The 19,250-nt window shown below is 49.3% G+C and overlaps 1 long non-coding RNA gene across 1 annotated transcript; it reads right to left on the bottom strand.

The window, feature by feature from the left end:
- Positions 1-5,991: 5,991 nt before the first annotated feature.
- Positions 5,992-17,114, bottom strand: LOC120371333. Its single transcript, XR_005584284.1, has 3 exons — positions 17,033-17,114; positions 16,256-16,329; positions 5,992-6,448 (listed from the first exon to the last, which is right to left on the bottom strand). It is a non-coding gene; the product is annotated as an uncharacterized LOC120371333 (long non-coding RNA).
- Between the last annotated feature and the right edge of the window lie 2,136 nt (positions 17,115-19,250).

The following is a 19,250-nucleotide window of genomic DNA, read 5'->3' as shown; positions in this document are numbered from 1 at the left end:
TTGAGGTGCAATCACCAGAGCTATGTAGTGAATGAACCAGCATGTTCACACAGCATCTGCCTCCAGCTAGCGCTAATAACCTGCCTTGAATTCACAAGCATCACAGCCATGGGAACTCGGAAGAGACAGCAGAATCTTGGCTCCTGGCCTACCACGCGAGCTGTAATGGAAGCCTTTGTGCTTTGCTACCCGATATAGCCCTCTGGAATAGCACGTATGAGAAACATAAGCAGATTGGAGGAGCCTCTTAAACTATCCACTATTTACAACAAAAACGCCTGTGGAAGGAGTCATCAGACTCTGCGCATTTTACTCAGGCAAGTAGGTCAAGTTAGAACGCTCAGATCAGCCATGCGCAATGTGGTATCAAAGGGTTGCACCTGAAGAGTTCCCAGCTGGACACTCTCCTCGGGCTCAGAGCCCTGCGGGCGGACTGGGGATGTGGGGAGAAGGGCCACGCAAGTCTCTTCGGAGCAGAGCACCGTGTTACAGCTCTGTGTTCAAATGGCGCCTGCTCACTCAGCGCATCTGCACCAGGTGTGTATTCAGAGTCACGTCTGAGGACTTGACTGAGAACAGACGGTCTTTACGGCTTTAGTTCTGCCAGCCCTGCAGAGCCAACGCGGCTAGGGAAGAGCAGGCTGGATTCTTTTACCGCTTGTGCATCAACAGAATTGCTAAATACATTTCAAAGGCCAGGCTACCCCTGCAAGCCCACTGTCTGCAAATTACATCCCTTTATTTGTGTGCCATCCCCAGGGGAGACTCTCTCTCTCTCTCTCACACACACACACACACCCCTCTTTCCAACAGATTTATCGGCTCTGCAGGGCTAACTGGGGTAAAAAGCAGTAAAAATATGTTTGTCACTAAAGGCAGCAGAGGGGACTGAACTCACATTGGGAGCAGGTCTGCTGAGTCGCATGGAGTGGTTTTTAAACCGGACACAATTCAGAGCAGACTCACACTTCAAAGCCATGGTTTCTGAAGACCGTTTTTCCATACATGCACCATTTAGTTTGTGATCAATCCTGTGTGGCATTTACATACAAGAAGAGATTCTGACTCTCTAAAATTCAGACCTTCCTAGTACAGAACTGGCTGGGTTCGTCTTTTCCTGCTTTTCCCAAAAGCTACACATCCAATATCTCTGCTGTAATAAAAGAAGGCAAAGCAGAAAACAATGCAGTCTGTTTGTGTATTATACACTGGGGGAACAACTGCTCCTCCTAAGCTAAAGAGGAAACGTTGGTACGAGAGCCAGAAAACCAGTTACTACTTTCAGTCATTCCATCTTACCACCTCGCTGCCAATTCTATAGCTCAGGGGTAGGCAACCTATGGCACACGAGCTGATTGTCAGTGGCACTCACACTGCCCGGGTCCTGGCCACCAGTCCACAGGGCTCTGCATTTTAATTTAATTTTAAATGAAGCTTCTTAAACATTTAAAAAACCTAATTTACTTTACATACAACAATAGTTAAGTTATATATTATAGACTTATAGAAAGAGACCTTCTAAAAACGTTGAACTGTATTTACTGGCACGCGAAACCTTAATTTAGAGTGAATGAATGAAGACTCGGCAGTGGCACACCACTTCCAAAAGGTTGCCGGCCCCTGCAATAGCTCAACTCCAGGGAGTGGCCATAATGCATAAGGTACCGCTGCAGTTTTCAGCACTCCGAATGCCTGTTTGGCTGAGCAAGCCAGCACCATTTTTGGAACAGTTTGGAATGTATACAAAGAGGAGAAACTCACTTCCCAATGCTCTGTAGCGTCGAGAGAAAAATGTGTGGGTCATCAGCAGGTTTTGAACCCAGGCCCTAAAGAACTTAAAGCATGAGCGTGTACTGCCTAAGCTAAAGGAGTAACCCCTTTGCTTGCCCGGCTCCCAATTCCCTCCTCTGTCATTGAGTAATGGGGGAAAACCAAGGGAGATACATCAGGTTGCAGCAGCACCGTTGCTACAGAGATCATTCTCTTTATCTCCAGCCTTATCCGCTCTGCGAGGTGTGTGGTGTGCTCCAAAGGTCGCTGTCTGCAGGATCATCCACCCTCTTCCTGCCCAGAGATGGTGTGTTTAACTGTTAGCCCAACAGGAAACTGGGCACCTTGGTTACAACTGAAGGAATAATCAGCGAGAGAGGGCGGGAGAGGAGAGAAAGCATTCCAAAGGCAAAGCATTCCCCGAGGGACCATTCCTAAAAATAATACAGCTCAGACGTTCGGCCTCCCAAATTCAACAGGGCACTTTGTTCAGCCAGCCAAGCTTTGTATTAGCCAGTGTGTCACTGCTCACTAGAAACCCTGGAACAGAGGAGTTAGCTAGTGGCAGTCTGAGTGCTTTTCTCTCACAGAGGGTTGCTGGGTTTTGTTTTCCCCGGTGGAACCTCTTATGGGGATTGCGTTCTCAGAGCCCACGCACCTATGAAACCTTACACAACCGGCGGCATGGAAGCAGAAGGAGAGACATACAATAAATGGAAGACTTTTTGCTGACTGGGAGGGAGGGTTCTTTGCTTCGTTTCTGAAATTAACAGTGTTTGATGGGAGAAAACTTTGGTCCTATTTTCTGCTTTATCATAGCAACAACTTTTGACAAGACAGCTGCTTGGATGTTCATTTAATTTGGAGGGAAATATTTTTGCCCTAGTAGAAATAATGTTTCCTTACATACAAAAAGCCACCCCTTAAATGAGTTGCAATATAGAGCAGGTACTACATAGTGTGAGCAATAGTGATAGAATTTGGCCCTATGAACTCCAATATTGCATCAGAGCATGATATCTCCGAATCCATTTATAACTCTAAATGGCTGAAGGCTTCCTGGCTGCTTGGGAATTATATTAGAATTCAAAAGGAGAAAACATAATGTATATATTAACACATCAGGTACTGGACTTTGCAAAGAAGCAAATATGTAGGAAAACACTTGTATTTAGAGCTCGTCTGGAACTGGGGTTTCCATTCCATGAGAAAATCTGAAATTAAAAACGGTCTGAATCAAAACAAAAAGCTGAAATTTCAAAATTTCCCATGGAATGAAAATTTAAAAAAAATTCCAATTTGGAGCTGTTGATTTTGGTGATGTTGATTCATTTTGTTTAGGCTACTATATTAAAATATTAAATGTAACATATAGTCTGTATATAATCTTACACTTAACATACATGTTAAATTAATATTTAATATAATTTAAAAGTCCAAATGAAGTAATCAACATGAAGCTTTTTGACATTATTGAAATGAAACAAAGACATTGTCTCATCAAAAATTTTGTCAGAATTGTCACATTTCCAGGAAATGTTTCAATTTTGACAAAATGGCATTTTCTGATGGAAAACTGGTCCATCGAAATTTTTTTGACCAGCTGTTTGGGATATTTATATCAGTATACCTCCCAACATTTTGTGGGAAAGAAACTCAGATACAGTAATAACCTTTATAGATTTTTAAGTAGCTCCCCCTAGTGTACACAAACAGAAATGTTAACGAACACACTGAATTTTATGGAATCTGCACAATCTACCATTGTTTTAATACATCAGGCACTTAAAATATGTTTCCAGAGAAAATGTTTGCTCTGTTAGAAATTCAGTTGGTTCCCACAGAAAAATAGCCATTGACCCCGAATGACTGACTGACTCCATATTTTGCACAGACACAAAGAATGTGGTCTAAATTCCAATGCTTTTGACCCAAAATTAAAAGGTCAGAAAGAATATCTGGTAATTGCAGCTTTGGCCTATTTTCCCCTATTGCTTTTTCATTTATAACATATCTTCCATGGGGACTGCTCTACCTATTAGAATAATAAGGTTATTTTCTGAGTCTAATCTAAGAAAATAAATTAAAAAGTCTAAACCTTTCATTAGATCTCAGAGAAAATAATTTCTCGGTCAAGGAGAGCTGAGACCCTTAGGAATATGTGTCCAGCAAATAGCATTTATTAATTATGCATATTCATACACTCATATGCATGGCAGACAGCCTCCACAATCAGTCTAATAATAAGTCACATGCAAACAAATGTGTTAAGTATAAGTAGTAATACAGTAAAGGATCTCACATCTGCAAGTATCCATGGAGCGAAATAATAGAAATGCTATTAAAATTCAGACAAAGAGATTGCATTATTTCATCCAAATTCAACACTGAATTGGTGCTGACATAAACATAAAAATTCCCCCCATCATCCTGAGTACCAGCCACAAAACCCCAACCTACACCCCTGCTTCCCCGCAAAAATATTAGGAACATTTTAAATACTTTTGTTTCTGTGGCATTTTTAATTTTTGCACTTGATCGAATGCCAAGAGCGTAATTACGTTGGAAACATCAGATCCATTATGGTCTCAACTAAAGAAATTCCAAGTAACAACTTGCAGCTTTCACTGCATACCACTTTTTAATCATCAGAGCGCTATCCACAAAGTGGGTAAGATTCCGATCCCATTTACACCTATGCAGGTCTCAAGTAACACCACTGAAATCAACTCTGAGCGCAAATCATCATCCAGAGGGCAAATCCCAGGGACATGGCCTCCTTGCAAACTGAGCACCACCCAGCCCCTGGCCAGCTAGCTAGAGTACAGCTCAGCACATGGCAGACAGCTCTAAATAAACCAAGGGGGACATGGGGAAAATCCAACCGCAAACTTCTGACTTCAGCAGGCTTTGGCTCAGGCCACTGGGCCCATCCTGCAACCCCCTCCTCTCTGTACAGGCCCACTGACACGCTCCCCAAACCAGCCTCGCATTGGATGTCCGCTGTTTGGCATCCACACTCAACGGTGGCAGTATTTAGATGCCAATCTGGGGGCACAACTGGTAACTAGCTGTTGAAATTCTGCCCTTGGGCCTGTAATTGATCACAGGGCCAATTTACAAGCAGTGAAAAATGCAGCGCAGAACAGACAGGAATCCAGTTAGTAAGAGGCGTCCGCCAAGAAAACCACCCTCTCTTTGGGGCCTGGCATCTCCCCTCCCATACCAGTTCCTTCCTCCTTCTTCCCTGTAACCTTGGCAGCTGGACCCAGCCCAACTGACTCCAAACCCCTGCAAAGCTGGTGGCTAAAATGGAGGTTTGGGCTTTGGCTGCCCCAGCTGCCCAGGGGTCTCAGGTTACCAGGTGGGGGGCACAGCCCACCGCAGACCCCTGAGCCTGTACACACAATGATGCTCTGTTCGTCTTCCCCAAAGAGAGGAAAGATGGAGACAAACCTACTGGAATTTGGCCCTGTGGTTCCAGGGAGTCCAAACAAAGGGTGTTGTTCTGCAAACCGATACGTGTCACACTAGCCCTGCTGGAGGCGATGGGCAATTACTCGTGTGAGTAAAGGGTTGGGTTTGCAGCACAGGGCCCCTGCCAAGCACCCCCGGGAACCAGAGCGCAGGTGTGTTTGATATGGCAGAGGACAGTGAGCACTTCCAGTTTCAAGATGGGTCTATGGGCCCTGGGAAGAGCCAAGTGTAATCCTCTGAATTCAGAAAGTCTCCACATTAAATCCTACCCTGCAGCCCCGGGGGGAAAGGAGGGGAACTCTGCAAGCAGCCCAGCAGGTTTTTGGGGCAGATTCTGGATCTCAGCTTCTGCTGTTTAATTAAGAGTCGTTTGCTTATCGTAGCCTGATCCAGAGGGGAGGATGGTGCTTCTAGAGCACCTTTCATCTGAAGCAATTCAATTGGGGCAGGAAGAGGCCCTTGGCACGCCTATAGCAGCTGACCTACCTGGATCTCCAAGGGCTTCCCAAGCACAGAATGCAGCTGGTAGTTTGCCCGGCAGGGGATTCTGGCTGTATTCACCATCCAGAGGTGTAAAGGGGTTAACTGAATGGCCAAGATGTCACTGGCAGAGCCAGGAAGAGAACCCAGGAGTCCTCATTCCCTAGTGCCCCACTGCAACTAGAGATGTTTTTGTAAAAACCTGTCTCTTCTCAAGCCCCACCCCACCCCCTGGGGTCCTCTCCTCACCCCAGAGGCCTGTTTCAGGGCCACAGACTGACACCACTTACACACTGGGGTTGCCCTCTCAGCCAGGACAGCCTCCCCTATTCCACGCTGAGGAACAATCGGTGCCAGATCTTCAGACACCTCCACCACCCGAAGCTCTTAACTCACTCTCTGTAGCTTGGTGCTCAGCACATCTCTCTGCTTACAGACTGGGCGTTCTCACTGACAGCGAGCGCCGCACTGGCGCGTGCTGTGCCAAGCCACCTCTCTCACTGGAAATCTCGTGCAGCGATGGCAGCCACTAGGTTGGAACAGATTCCTCTGCACCCTCTCGCCAAGCTGTGACTCCCACCAGGGCGGAGGCTGGTGCTGAGGGGGGCTGCTCAGAAACTTGCTGGATGCGATTTGTTTTTATTTCCTCCGCGTGTTTAAGTGTTTCACAGCTGACTGGTCACTGAGGAGTGAGGCTCCCGCCGAGCACATCAAAATCTCACTGAAAAGCAAAACGAAAGCGATGAGTTATACCAAGATCCCTTTGTTGAGTGCGTCCTGCTTAATTAGCAGCTCCGAGATTGACTCGGGGCTGCTTTCCCGAGCGCGAGCTAGCGTCACGAGGACGTGGGTATTTCACAGCTGTCGCTGGGGCCAGGCAGGGGCACTTCTCACAGCAGCGATACTCAGACCTCAGTGGGTCAGGAGGCAAATCAGCCATCAGCATCACCCAAAAGAGCCGCCATCGTGTGAATTCATTGCTACATTTACCATCGTACTAGCGAGTCAGAGTGAAACACTCTGACGGGGAAATGCTTTGTGTGTCTGTGTGTGTATAAAAATTATTCTCACAGCAAAAATCACTGCCCAGGGATTATTATTTTATCAACTACAATTGGTTACTAACACAGTAGAAGCATCTGGATTGGTTAATGACTTAGACTGGCTAATAATTAACTCAAATTTAATACCACATGCTGCAAAGAGCCACTTGTGGCTCCCAAGCATCAGTTTCAGTATCCCTGGCTTGGGGAGAACAATAGCCTGGATGCAGGAGGCCTGGGTTCAAATCCCTGCTCCCCCACACACTCGCAGCAGTCCCCCTGGGGGAGAGCAGCGCTTGCCTCCCTCCCAAGGGGTGGGGGTGAGGCTGCATTAAAGACTCTGAGGTGCCCTGGTAATGGGAGCCGGGTAGATCCGACAGTGAGTACCTGCAGGGCCGGCTTTAGGCCAATTCCACCAATTCCCCCAAATCGGGCCCCGCACCCAGTGAGAAGCCCTTCCCTGGCTAGAGGTGCCTTTTTAATTTTTACTCATCTGGCGGCGCTCCGGGTCTTCGGCGGCACTTCGGCAGCCAGTCGTTCGCTTGCTCTGGGTCTTCAGCGGCACTTTGGCGGCGGGTCCTTCAACGCCACCAAACACTTGGAGCGAGTGAAGGACCCGCTGCCGAAATGCCGCCGAAGACTCGGAGCACCGCCCAGTGAGTACAAGCCCCATGTGTTTTTTACATTTATTTATTTATTTGTTTGTTTTTTAATATATAGTCATCCCTGCCAGGGCCCCGTTGAAACGGTTCGAATTGGGCCCCGCACTTCCTAAAGCCGGCCCTGAGTACCTGTATCTCTTTTGAAGAGAGTAACGGCACTGGTCTATCGCAGCATTCTGCACAGTCAGCATTAAAATTACTGTTCACAGAGACGTTAGAAAATGTGCCAAGTAAACCTCCTAACAGTGCCCCACAGAAGGCAAATCCTCTCCCTTCCCTCTGTCGCCAGCTGGGGACCTGCTCCCGCTCTGCTCCCAGAGAGGTGCTAGGGAAGGACGTTTCTCTGTGGGTCTCAATGAGAGCTTTCCCATGGACAAGTGCAGTGTGTGATTCAAAGTCCCTCGGGCAATTATCCAGATACCAGCCTTACCCAAGGGTCCCAATGCTCCTAGGTGTAAAACGCATTTCAAAGCAATGGCCCATTCCAGCCTCTGACTAATCAAAACCGCAGGGAGGGAGCCTGGCAGCAAACCCGGTGAGGGCTGATGAGTGAGGGGTTTCCTTTGCGTTAGGTACATTTAGCACCTTTGCTAAAAGGAACAGGTAGTGGCGCTCAGAGAAACCCTGTTTGTACCCAAAGCACCGGACACCTTGTCTAAGGTGAGTTGAGCCTTCCACGGAGATTCCCTTCCTGGTGTCAAGGTGACTGAGACTTTGCCTTGCAAGACGAGCCTCTGGATCGGTTCCCCCCCATTACATCTGGCGTAGGTAACTGTGAACGTTCAGGTACCGCACTAGCCGGCCGGAAACGGAAGAGTACAGCACTCAGAGCGCCGAGGGCACACGCCGTGTCATTGCACCGGTCAGAGGCAAAGCTCTTTCCGTTTCTACCTTCCCAGCTAGCGGGCAGCCGAAGACATCACAGTGGGGCTGGATCTGTAGTGACGGACCAGATGGCAGCTGAGACCAGATTAACATTTAGAACTGGCTCAGTAGAAAGGGAATCAAAATGGATAAGCCCCCCAAGCAGACCACACCGTAGCTCTGGAAAGTAATATAAGCCAGTAGCACTTGGCATGTACATGGTGCCCGTCGTGAGAAGGCCCCCAGTCAGCCCAGGGCAGGAGAAGATGGCACACTCAGCTGCTGAATTCTGTAGGCTGTAAGAGGCAGGGAGAGAGGCTGTCTTCCCCACACACGGTTTGGAGGAGGGTCATCTTTTAAAGGGCCTAAACGAGCGATGCCTTATCAGGCCACTGAGAAGCTTCCGGAGGAGACACACGTGTGGTCTAGGAAAGCAACCCAGAAACACTCGGGGAGGGGAGGGGAAGCAGCTCTGAATGAGAGAGGAAAGATGGGATGTACGGCTGTACCAGGCACAGGCCTGGTGCTGTTGTTCGCCTTTGGGCAAACTTCTTTTTGTATTGAAATGTTGGGCCAAAAATTCAACACAGAGTATCCGCCTTCACACCCAGCTCTAGTTCAAAACAAAAAAACCAACCCATTCTAGTCAGTGGGATCCAAGCCAGGAAGCCTGGTGACACGCGGCTCCCCCGTTCTGCTGTCGTAAGGCTGCCATATACTTATGGAATCCGACGACCCTCCAGAGAGCCGTGCGGTTCCCACCTCTCCCCACGCCATGCCAGCTGGGGGCCAGCACAGAGTGTCTTTGCCACTGGAAATGAGACAAGGCCGCATCCCTTCAGCGGCTGATCTTGAGCATGGCAGAATAAGTTAATCATCAAAACCCAAGGCACACACCTTCCCCTGCGGCGTACCTGAGTCCGACCCAGCAGTGACTGGCCACTTTCTCCACCACTGCCTCATTACTACAGGATAAACACAGCCCCCTCTATCTGCCAGACACAAAGAGCAAAACTTGTGTTTTCAGCCTACAGTTACCTGCATTTTTATCTTAAGAGAAAACCAGAACAGGAACCAAAGACAAGTCCCCACCAGAGAGCTCAGAGTGTGTGGTGATACGCTGCATTGTGCATAAAATGACGGTCTGTCTCTGCAGACAGCAGAGTCCTTAGCATTTGAAAGGTGCAATGTCCCGAAATAGAATAGCGGTTACATCATTCAGCGCACCACACACTCTCCCGTTCACTGCACACATTAAGGACCAGATTGAGCAAGATACTCAGGCTCTTAATCCGTTGATTGAAAGTTAGGTGCATGCGCCCAGGTGCCTTGCTGAACTGAGATCTACACTAGGACATTTCTGGAAATGCCCCGCAGTCCACTTGCCAGGGTGGTCAGTGAACGGGAGTGAAGTTCTGTAGCGGGGAGCCCCACACTGGGACCCGCACTGCATGATCGGGGGTGCATGAGCAGCTCCCAGAGGGGCTACAAAGATAATTGAACAGCCCCAATGCTATAATGATCTAGGTGTACATTTGACTCCTATTAGCTGATGTTTCAGACCTGGGCAGCCCTCCAGGGGCCTCCGTGGTAAAACTGCCACACTCCGGCAGTTGTTCAGGTCTTGGTGCCAACCAAAATGGTGCAGTATTTGCACTACTTCTGTTAGCTCTGATTGCCTGGGAAATGCCTTTCCAGCTGAAACGGCTCCATAAGTACAACCGTGATGGCTCAGAGTTGTCTCTACATGTACCGCAGCCAACAAACGCTAGAACTTTGCCTTAAAGAGCCTGAACAGCATTGATAGAAGACCTAGCTCTATCCTCTCTCTATTATTGGGACCCTATTTCTTTCAAGCCCAATCTTTTACCCATCTTTTCTACACCACACTGCTCCTGCTTGTCCTGTAAAACAAATATTGTCCATTTAGAGCAGGCAATGGGTACAGGATGGTCTACCCTGCAACAAGTAGACTGAATGTTCCAAGTGCTACCCAAGAAACTGATTGATCAATGAGCGAACCTTTATCAAAGTTGTCCTGGCCCTTTCAAGTCCTTAAAATTCACCATCCTGACAGTTAATAGGCAGCAACAGCTTCCTTTCACTGATGAAAAGAGAAGCACAGATTTGTTTGAAGCACACATCTCAACCACACACTCAGCCTGTGTCATGCTAAATGATCATAATGGGCCTTTCTGGCCTTGGACTTTAGGAATCTCTGATTCAGTGTCATGTGACCAGCAACATCCTCGTTCCTGTCGCTGTAGCAGAGTGAATGACCTAAGAGTTGTGTAAGAGAAAGAACAAAAGCGTGAAGATGGAGGGGTAGGATCTGGCAACCGATTCACTCTATAGATACGGTGCTAACTATGTTCTATTTATGATCATCACCAACATAATTACATATTTACACGTATGCACATGCATGTATGTATGCCACCGCTCTTCTTTGGTGCTAAGCTCTCAGGGCTGGGATTGTGTCTTTACGTGGCTTGCGCACCACCAAGCAGAGTGGCAGATTAGCCACTGGGCCAACAGGGCCCGTGTCCAGGGGCCCCCAGCCAATTGGGGGGGGCCAAGAAAATGGGCACCCCCTTACCCCATCCTGTCCACCCACCTGGCGCTCCTGCCGGGGAGTGGGGGAAGGCCCTGCATCCTGACCTGGATAGGAGTGCCGGGCGGGCTGGGGGGCGCAGGCGGAAGGGGTGGGGAGGGGCCCCCACTTGCTCTGGCTCAAGGCCCCACAAACCCCTAATCTGCCTCTGACCAAGCACATGGGCCCTGACCCTGACTGGGGACTCTGGGGGACAAGGTAGGATAAAGATTAGACAGCCATGGTGTCCCCCTAGTGGGAATTCCCGTTCAAATGTTCAACAGGCTCCTCCTAGCTCCATTCGGCATCGAGGTTTTAGGGCAGAGGCAAGGGCATATTGGGTCCCTGTTCTTCCAGCAGAGACCAGGAGAGACCGGTGAACAGCAGAGACCAGGAGAAGGTTTCTAATGGAACCTACTGGAGTTGTCATGGCAAACTGCAGACAGGTCTGAGTTCCACTTTTACAGCATGTGCCACGTAAACGGATGCACGAGACTGGCAAGCCAGGGGTTAAAACTCTGAGCCATGCATCCAGAGGCCCTGCAGCTGCCAGCAATTAGACTTCTAAGCATTCCTTTCCTGGGCATGGGGATTAGCCAACCCTCTCTCCCCCAGAGAGGTGATTGAGACACACAGGGTGGGGGATGTGGGAAGCATGTGTTGCTGCCACACATGCCATGCTGGCATCCCTGCGGGGGACATTCTCCAGGCAGTCAGCATTCAGCGCCCCACTTCCGATGAGGATCACGAACACTGGTAGCGCAGGTAGCTTCCCCGAACACCCGAGTGGAACCCGCCAGGCTGCATGCGCCACGCTGGCCACGAGTCGGCATTTCTGTGGCGTGGGACATTTAGAAATGATCAAAACGGATTTCAAAAATGTCTTGGTGCAAATGAGCTCTGGCTCCTATGCTCTGAGGCTCCCAGCCTCCCCCATCAGCCAGTGAGCTTCCTGCAAGGCTCACCGGGACCTGGGAGCCAAGACGGAGCCAAGAGAATTGAAACTTGGGAGTTGGGGTTGTCTGGGTTCCCAGACTCTAGCTCCCAGGGCTCCCAGGCTCCATGGCAGGGCCCCTGGAGGCTCTGGGTCTCCAGCAGCCCACCAAGCGAGAGAGGGTTTCAGCAAACCAGCATTTTCCAACGAAAAACCATTTAGTCAGATAATTCTCAACCAGCTGGAGTTGGGAGCCCGCCTCTGCTCCCGACACACACCGGCTATGGGTGAGCTACAGCCCCTGGCTTCAGAGTCTGGCTTTACACAAGACACAGTCATGCGTCTAGCTCAGTGGTGCTCCGTTCGGTCCCCAGCATATTGGCCAAGATGGCAGCTGTCATACGAGCCCTTGACCTTTTTAGGAATCCAGGAAATCTAAAAGGATGATTCTAAAAAGTGGCTAATTGTCTGTCCTGTTCCCACAGAGTGGCCCTATTACACCACTTAGTGAAGCGATCTGCACTCAGCTCGGGCTGGGGCAATGAATCAAGCAGAAAAAAATCCTTACGTTTCTAAAAACGTGAGTCTGCAAATGGCCCAGGGACTGGCTGAGTTAATCTCTTTAGCAATCTTTATTTCTCAAACCCTTGGCAGCCAAGCTGCTGACTCAAGTTTTAGACTGTGCAAAAAACTCATTACCTGGGAAGAGATTCTTAAAAGCATTTGGAAAATCAGACCCATCAGATAACCTGCTTCCCCTTCCTCCACCGTCTAGTCAGCTGAAGATATATAATACCCATCACCACCCCCGTCCTGAAGCTTGTGCAGCCAGAGAGTGGGAGGAAGGCAGTACTGTTATCCCCATTTCGCAGATGGGTCACCCAGGGAGACTGGCAGAGCCAGGAACTGAAGATCTGCTGAGTGCCTTAACCACAAGGCCAGCCTTTCCCTTCCCAAACATTCATGTCTGGAGTTACCTCCTTGTCTTTCACAAGGCCCAGCAGAATCCTCCTTGGGGAATGTGCAGGTCACGTACTTTATTGCCACGGGGCTACTACCACTCACTGCAGCCACTGCTCTGTCTTCAGGCACCCGGAGCGTGGAATACCTGAGCATGCACATTCCTCTCCATGGCCTGGCTTATAACTAGCATGATGGTGAAAATGCCAGAAGCTGCCAGGGCCTGGTCTACACTATGGGTGTGTCTAGACTGCTGTCCGAGGTGGGATTGTAGCTGGAGCTGACGTACCCACGCTCGCTTTAATCTCCCAAAGCCAATGTGGTTTAGTCTGATCAGTTAGGAACAGCAGCACTCTTTGCATCAAAACTCTCATGTGGCAAATGAGTTCCACAGGTCAATTTTCTAGTGTAGGCCCCTTAGCCAGCTTTAATCTTGTTGCTGTTCAGTTTCACTGAGCATCCCCATTTGCTCTTTTATTACAAGAGAGGCTAAGGTGGAGCAGCTGCTTTACCTTCTCAATGCCATTTATTTTGTTATATCCCGTGCAGCACCTCGGAGGGTCAGGCCTTAAGAGATGTCGGTTCTCCAAATTTCCAGCTAAGTAAGACCCAATAAAACTCAAAGCTGCAGCCGCTTAAATGCACCTGATTTCAAGGGCCATCACTCAGTCCAGCCCCCGAGTTAGCTACATTCCATCCAAACTTGGGGCTCCTCACTTTTATTGTTGGAAATGATTTGCATCAGAAATAAAGAACCAGGAATGCTGAGGCTATCGACGGAGCCATTTACACTATAGGGATGAATCCAACAGTGATTTCCATTTGCAGCATGAATAGCGTATCCCTAACCTGGGTCTTTGTCATCCATTGCTAGCTGAAAGGCTCAGAGGATCTCCTGGTTTAGAACTGGCATTAATAACTAACTGCACTGGCAAGCACTGAAATGTCTATTTCTTTTTTCATGGCTCTTAAAGCCATAAGGGACCATTGGCTCATCTCCTCTGACCTCTATATCACAAGCCATTACACTTCACCCTGTTACCCCTGGGCTGAGTCCAGTCACTCGTGTTTGCTAAAGCATGTCTTCCACAAAGGCACACAGCCTTCATCTGAAGACATCAAGAGAGGGAGAACCCACCCACAAACCCTTGGCAAGCGGCTCCAGCAGTTAATCACCTTCACTGCTAAAAACCTGTGCATGAACCAATAAGAGAACATTCATTATTTAGTATCATCCACTTTCCAGGCTCCAGCTGCTTGTTCCACTGACAGTAATGATGCAATAATTTGAGAAACATTGTACTTAGTTTGCAAATTTCATGGCTGAGTGTATAGATACAGTGATCTGATTGAGCCTCAAGGACAAGCTGCTCCTGGGGCCGCAGCAGCAAGGTGTCGGGAGGAGTCACCTTTCGATGTTCCTTTCAGAAGCTGAGTTGTGTTTTAGGCAAGCCGGCACGGTCCGATGGACTTCTCAGAGGCCTGGCGTTCAGGACATGGCCAACGGATTTAGCAAAGGCCTGGAAACAGGAACTTCTGAGTGCTAAGCCTCTCTCTGTCACTGACTCATTGGATGGCATTGGGCACCTTCCCTCATCAGCTCTCTAGGCGTTAGCTTTACAACCAGTAAAATGGAGTTAATCTGTCTCACTCCAGGAACTGAGGGGGATTCTGAGGATTATTTAAAATCGCAGAGTGCTTCAGATGTGTGACGTCCTGCGTGAGTGCTGCGTATTATCCCAATTTGGGGGTAATCTGAGAGCCAAGGGTTTCAGCCCTGATCGATCCCTCCTAAAATATGACCCATAATTTGCGCACACAAAATGCTGCGAAGCAGCAAAACAAGCAGAGAACAACGCCCACGCTCTGCCACGCCATGGGTAGCAGAGAGCACACCTTAGACAAATACAAAGGGCCACAAAACGTGTGCTGCCTTAAAGAACCACCAAAGGAATTTTTGGATCAATGTGATGTTTGACAGAGAGCCAGCGAGGCTCCCTCCAGACAGGAGGCAGCATTCGGAAAGGGCCTTTGTGACGAAGTGGGACTGTTCTTAATGTTTCCTCTGAATACTGTGTGGGTGCCTCAGTTTCCCCTGTGCATTTCTTAAGTCTCCAGTGTGCATAAATGGCCGGCACTCTGTCTCCTGGCAACAAATGGCTGGGGCCCTTCCCCCCCTGCAAGGGGATGGCTAAAGGTGAACAAAGAGATCAGGTGACCTCCTGGCCCAGGAAAGAGAGACAGGCCAGAGAGGAGGGGCTGGAGGGGGTGTCAGTTTGGAGCTGGCTGGGGATGGGGAGTGAGGGCAGACGGGGTTGTCTGCCTCGCTGGGCCCCAGAAAGGACCTGGCTGAGGGGGTCCTGTTCTCGGTACCTACAAGCTCTGTTTTAGTCCGTGTTCCTGTCATCTAATAAACCTTTGTGTTACTGGCTGGCTGAGAGTCACATCTGACTGCGAAGTGGGGGTGCAGGACCCTGTGGCTTCCCCAGGACCCCGCCTGGGTGGACTCGCTGGGGGAAGCGCACGGAGGGGCGTATGCTGAATGCTCCAAGGTCAGACCCAGGAAGGTGAAGCCGTGTGAGCTTCTTGCCCTGGAGACAGTCTGCTCTGAGGGAGAGGAGTCTCCCCAAAGTCCTGCCTGGCTGTGTGGGGAGCAGCTCCAGAGCATCGCCTGGAGACTCTGTGACAGCCTTGGAGAGAGTTAACATTCTGCAGGCAGCACTTTGCACGCACTGAGGCCAATGCAGCATTTGCTCAGCAAGGTCGTGAGACAATGCATTGCAATAGCGTAACCTAGAGTCAGAAGCAGCATGTACCCCAGAGCATGAATCAGCAGCAGCCTGCGAGAGCACTGGCTAGGTTCTGGCCACGTTCCCAGGATGAAGCACTAAGCACGGATCAACCCCCCCCCCCCCAGCCTCCCCAACAATGTACGTCCAGTCCCCACCACGTGCTCACACACACACCAGCAGGAGGAAATCAGAGCTGCAACAGCATAACGTATTCTGAACGCGTTTGCACCAGAGAAAGGAAAGCCGCCATTCTTAATGATCATTGATGTGCTAGTCGTGACTGAGCAGGGAAGATAACTGCACCACTGGTAGGGAAAGAGGAGGTCCGTGCTTGTAGCAGTGAACACTCCTCACTGGTCAGAGGGTAGTATTTACCTTCTACTGACCTGAAGTCAGTACACGGGGTTACACAGAGACTGATTTAGTCAGAATGGGGCCCAAATGGGACAGAAGTCACATTTGTTTAGTTACTATTTGCAAAGGACTCTAGCAGAGTTCAGGAGGGGCCCAAAGCACGCCTAGTAGTGGCTCTGGACTGGAATGGGAGTCAGAAGCTCAAGACTCGATCTCCCTAGCTCTGCCAGCAAATTACACTGCGACCTGGTCATTTCACCCCTCCGTGCCCCTCTTTGCCTAGCTGTAAGCGCAGTGAGATCTCTAGGTGGGAAGCACAACCTTACAGCAAAGTATTCTGCTGATCACTGAAATTCAGGACGCGGGTGATTGCAGTCCTCCTCTCGCCGTTTGTAGTTTCCTACAAAAAGAGGGGGAAAGAGGGTGAGTTAACTATGTGACAGATGAGCCCAGGGACAGACACAAGCACTGGAGTCTGGTTTTTAAGCAAATAAAAGGGTTGCAGATTTCAGACTGACAGCTGATCAGAGGAATCGTAATGTCTAAGCTTCGGAACAAGGCTTTAACAGGAAAAAAGACAGAGGAATGTTAATCACCCATCTGCCGTTTACAAGACGCGAAGGGAAACAAACTAATATTTCACATTATCATCTGAAACCTGGAATGCCTTTGAGGCTGATGAGACCTTCACACGTTACTTGATGTGCTGAATCATTTGTCACTGTTTCAGGAAGCAGTCACCTCCCAGAAGTGCTCTTCTCTGCTTAAAATCGCGACTGTAGTCACATAACCTGCACTAGCTGACTGCTAAGCACAGGAGACCAGTGCTTCATCACCAAGATTCTGACTCATTCTGCACCATCTCTAATAACAGAAGCTCCTTCTCTCTGTTCAATTGACCTTGCAGGCCCTTGTCTAAGGGAATGTGTATAGACTCTGTGGGGCAGGATTTACTTGGTCTGCTAGGCTTCTCAAGGGATGACTTTGGTCTCCCCCCTCCCCACACCTATCCTTAGTCTCATACAAATTTACTATAAGAATCAGTTTTTCAGTTTGTAAAAATACCGGTCAAAGTATCAACAGGGATTCCCAAAAAATCTTACCTTAGTATTGTACTGTGTAGAAACCCAGCTTTTGAGTTTGCTAGAGTAAAGATGAGGCGTCTTTAGTTAACAATAGAAATGTCTGATACATGTCGTCACGGTCAAGAAAGCTTGGATGGTTTCCACTAAAAAAGTGAACGTAAAGGGATACTGTTAAGTCGAATTTGGCCTTAAATTCAGGCTGTCAAACAAGCTGAGTTTAACACCAGTAGAAAGCTTCCTGTGCCCTGGTCTCAAAATAGTGCTACTGGAAAACATTTTTAGTTCTGAAAGACAAGTAAACTTTCCCTTGGCCTGTTGGCAACTCAAACACTGGGACACCGGAGTAGGCAGAGGCATTGCTGGATGTCACATCGCTTCCCCCACCTGAGAGAGCATGATAGGGGCGTGACCAGAATTTTGCTCAGGTGGGGGACCAGGTTACCTAACCAGCTACCCCAAATTGGAATGGCGTTGTGAGCTGGGGCGTGGGACGGAGCTCTGTCATTGCCTCACCCAGCTCTGGTCCAGAGTCATGAGAGGCCTTCCCCCTCCTTGTGCTCCCGGAGTGTGACCACCATGTATAACAGGTGCACAACACAGGTGTGTGGTTAGCAGGGCCGGCTCCAGGCACCAGCAAACCAAGCATGTGCTGGGGCGGCACAATTCCAGGGGCGGCACTCCAGGGGCGGCAGTTGCACTCTCAGAGGTGGGGTTTTGTTTTTTTTTTGCTTGGGTCGGCAAAAAACCTAGAGCCAACCCTGGTGGTTAGAACATGGGCAGCTTTGGGGTGTCCAACGTCCACTGAAGTCAGTGGGAGACTTGGCACTGACTGCAGTGGGATTTAGGCCATGCCCCAAGAGCCGTCTCATCACCTGCACCCAGAGAGAAGAGTGGGACTTTTTCTCGCTGGCGCAGAGGCTGGTTATCCCCGTGCATCAATCACCTCGACTGTCGATTGCTGTAATGGGTCTGATCACTCAGAAACCTAAGGCAATGCTGAACGGCAGAGCCTGCTGAGTGTGGAGTTTCACAACGAGGGCACATGAAGCATGCCAGCCCCGGCATTAGCCTGCAGGTGGAATTCATGGGGGCATTTTTGGCCTTCACAGTGCTAAAATGGTTTGGGACCTCGTTACCAGGGAGGCACCCTGTCCCCAGGCCGTACCCGTGCTGCTGAGAGATGCATAGACACCGGAGCCCCCTCAGTACAAACGGAAGGGTCTCACCTCAATCTCGCATGCCTCTTCTACGCCCCTTCCCTAGGTTCACTACCAGCAGGGTCTGGTAACCTGCCGATATGTTGAAACGCCCAGCTGGGCTCCCAGCTTTGGGAGAGGGGCTGGTGGAGGGATTTGGGGGCAGTCTGTCATCTCCATATTAGCTGGTGAATATTTATGGACATGCCAAGGAAGCTGAAGAGCCCAAAATACTGACTCTTACCCCGTGTGCTTTAATTTATGGGCCAGGTGCCCAGAGCAGCGGTGGGACCTATTAAGCTTCTTATACAGCTAAATAAATACATGAAATCTTTCTCCTCCCCTCAGCAGTAACAGGAATTACATGATGGCCTCACCGTATGAACAGACCCTGCTTTCATTTAGCAGGTAAGCCATGCTGGGCAAACAAAACTCACGAGGGGCGGCCATCTTCCTTCCCCCCTAGTTAACGTTAGGGCTGAATAAAGTCCTGCCAGCCTCCTAGTGTTACAGCAGAAGTGAATATCCAGTTTCAAAGAGGGTGAGCCTTCCTTTCTCAGCGGGTTAGTATTTATTTATTGAATTATAGAGCCCCTGCCGAGGCAAGGCCCTGGCAGCACTGTCACCAATCCAACACTGCGGCAGCAGAGGACCTCAGCAGTGGTACCGAAACGTGAGTAGAAGGTAAGCAGAAGAGTTAATAGAGGTTTGCACCTACAACAAGGCAAGAGGGAGCGACTCCCTCCACAGTCAGTGACAGTGGATTTGAGGGCTGTGATAAATCTGCCAATTCTTTCCAATAGAATTTTTGCTTCAGGAATTGCCTTGGCCTTCAGAAGCAAGGTATGTGTAAGGTTTAACTGTTGCCCAGGGAACCTGGGCACGCAGGTGGCTTGTTCCAAATTCTCTGTGCCATTCAAATGAAACCACTGCATTATTTCCAATCCTCTATAACAGCTGTTCCGAGAGAGACGATACCTAGCATGGATTTTCCACTTCAATACCATTCAAATACAGTTGTCATAAAGATGTTTCTTTAA

The sequence above is a fragment of the Mauremys reevesii genome, linkage group 9 (assembly GCF_016161935.1).
Source record: "Mauremys reevesii isolate NIE-2019 linkage group 9, ASM1616193v1, whole genome shotgun sequence".
In the NCBI taxonomy this organism is placed as follows: Eukaryota; Metazoa; Chordata; order Testudines; family Geoemydidae; genus Mauremys; species Mauremys reevesii.
Note: the sequence above shows the minus strand (reverse complement) of the source record. Positions and strands in the feature narration are given on the sequence as shown.